The sequence below is a fragment of the Triticum dicoccoides genome, chromosome 7B, assembly GCF_002162155.2.
Source record: "Triticum dicoccoides isolate Atlit2015 ecotype Zavitan chromosome 7B, WEW_v2.0, whole genome shotgun sequence".
In the NCBI taxonomy this organism is placed as follows: Eukaryota; Viridiplantae; Streptophyta; class Magnoliopsida; order Poales; family Poaceae; genus Triticum; species Triticum dicoccoides.
Window position 1 is genome coordinate 87,585,119 of NC_041393.1, and position 3,212 is coordinate 87,588,330.

Below are 3,212 nucleotides of genomic sequence, written 5' to 3' on the forward strand. Positions count from 1 at the left end.
GTTGATGATGTGATCACACTTGATGGCAGTGTTAAATCCTGACCTATACCATAATAGAGAATGGTAGGTGTTCACCCATGGACCAAACTCAGGGCATGCTGTCATTATCTTACCAAGATGATATGAATGTGTCTCTTTAGTGTAAGATCTTGTTGGTGGCCACATGCGACTGAATTCTTCACCTTTGAATTTTTTATCAAATTCATCCACATATGGCCGAAGCACTCCCTCTGCTCACAATGGGGGAAAACATTCTTCACTGTGTTTTCTATCCCTTTGCATGCATCTGTGTGGACTGCCAAAGGTGACACTGGCCCTATGCATCTTTTCAACTGCATCATGAACCATGTCCACGAGACCTCTGTCTCTGACTGAAATAAGCCAATAGCAACAGGGAACATCCAGTTGTGTCCATCCAAAGCATTGCAAGCTGCCAATTGACCATTCCACTTGCCAGTCAAAAATGATGAGTCTATGCTCAAATATGGACAACACCCTGCCCTGAAGCCATCAATGCAAGGCTTTAAATCCATAAAAAACTTAGAGAAAAGGACTCTTCCATCCTCTGTTACCTCAGTATCTATCTCCACAACACTGCCAGGTGACCTCTTCTCCACCTCTGCTTTGAAATTATAAAGCATCTTAAAAGTATTTTCCCAGTCACCGTATAATTGTTTCATTGCCCTTTGTTTTGCCTTCCACACTGTGTTATACTTCACCTTAATGGGGTATTGCTTTTCCAAGTCTACTTTAAGTTTCTTTGCAGTAGTGTTTGGTTTCTTAGCTAAAATAGGAGTGATCTTTTCTACAATCCAAAGTTGTGATGCCATGGTTGATACTCTCTGTGAACTTGTAATACAAGTATGTTCGTGTGGGATTTGATTCACTCTAATGGCACTTCCATCAGGTTGGCGTCTAGCAGATATGTACCACTTGCAAGGCTTGAAACTTCCATCAAAACCTCTGCATCTTTCGTAAAACTTCTTTCTATCAGTCCACTTAGTCTTGGCATCAAACTCATGTTTGACTGCATAAGTCTTGAAAAACATCATAAACTCATCCATGTTGGGGAACAACTTCCCCACTGCAATAATAGGGCTTTCCTTGTCATACACATTTACCAACTCATCATCATGTGCATCATCTACATCATCTGCAGCATCTTCCATCAGTTGTCCATCCACATCTTTAGTTCTATCTCTGTTAGCATCAGTATCAGTAGGCATACTAGATTCACCATCCTTCTCCTCCTTATCTTCATCAGCTACTGGAATGCCAAAATATTGGGCCATCTCAGTGTCATCCATTGGTGCAATGACTAAATCAGTTGGGTCATTTAATTCTATTGAATTCCAATCAACAGAAACAACCCTTGCAACACCATCAGAGCCCTCTTCTGCATCACCCCCCTCAGGTAATACTATCACTTCACCTGTACAAATGGGCATTATCTGCCTCTCTGAAGCCCAATCATCATCTACCATCTGTGAAGCTAACTTTGAGGGCACATATCCAACCTTAGAATCTGATTTCAGATCAACAAGCTTTGCGTGAAACATAGTCTGTTTGGTTGTCCCGGCCATCTTGTCAATCAATTTCATCAACCATCTCTTCACCATCCTCAATTCTCACATACTCTCCTTTCCAATTATCAAACCGTAACAATGCTACCTCTTGCTCTGGACCCCAAAAAATGCTTTCCCCAATTTTTTCCACCACATTCTTCACGGCCTTCTCTTCCATGCTTATAGTTCTTGTGGATCAATCTCTACAAAATCAATCTCCCACTTCACAATTGTATCTCTCTCTATGCCCCGCATGCTACCATCACCTAGCTTTGCCTTAGAAGGAAGGAATACCACGGTGAATTCAAACGTCCGAGCACCATCCCCCCTATTTGTCAATGGCAGGGCAGTGTGAGGTGAGCTAGCGGAAGCAGACGAGGCACAAATCGATGCACATGAAGGGATTACCTAGTTGATGTTGTTGTCTCTGGCGGCTCCATCGCGGTCAGCCCCCTCCCACCCACCCAAATCTGGATCAAATTGACCAAAAACACCAAAAAGAGAGGGAAACAGAGGTGATGCGGCAAGATCTAGCTCGACGCGGAGGGGAACGAGACAAGGTTCCGGATTCACTGACCACAGCCGTCGCCGTCGCCAAGAATGAAAGCTCCATGCTGCTATCACCGAGAACAAAATCTCCGCCGCCGTGGCCGGCTCACCGCCGAGAATGAAGAGGGGATGGGATTCAGACAGGGGTACACATTCAGACAGACACGGGGACACGTTTCACCTGATGCACTGCCAAGTGGGGCCCGTAACTACATGCACTTCCAAGTGGGACCCACATGTCTTAAACATAACCTCACTCCCGTTGACGACCAGTTTAATCGCCCGAGTGGGCCTTGGCTATTTGGGATTCTGAAACGTAGCACCAGAGCTATTTTTGTCAAACTACGTCGCACTCCTTCCATTGCACCTCAAAGATGTCGCACAGGAGCTATTGACCCGCCTCACCGGGGATTTCTCCTGGGCTACCACCACCAGGTGCCATCGGAGAAATCATCTTTAAGAAAAACATCAGCATCTGGACGACTTCCACGATCGCTAAGAACTTGTGAGGATTGCCCTTGTACATAGTGGCATTATATTATTTATCATGGAGTGATACTAACTGACGAGGCCATACGAGACAAATGTTTTTTGCATGTTGTGTGGAGAAAGAGATAAGAGGAGAGCAAGGATATGAAAACACCTCCATTTCTCTCAGTGCTAATTGCCCTGGTCTATGTGGTTTTCACAAAGCTTAGGTCACCAGCTAAGAATCCTTGCAATCTCCAGAACAGAAAGATTCAGAAGACAAATTGCTATCATTAAACTAAAGTACTCATCGAACACCCACATACAAATACAATCTCCTCCATGGATTTTGTTCTCTCCGCATTGACCCTGCTCTTACCATATCTAATACCAAAGCCTATATCCCACGAATACAAATTATAAATGGTGTACGCCTCGTCTAGCAAGTCGTAGGTTGTACCAAGCTCAAGCTTAATTACACTCTTAGTCGGTTGATAACCCACAAGTATAGGGGATCAATTGTAGCCTCTTTCGATAAGTAAGAGTGTCAAACCTAATGGGGAGCTAAAGGTAGAACAAATATTCCCTCAAGTTCTATCGACCATCGATACAACTCTACGCACGCTTGAC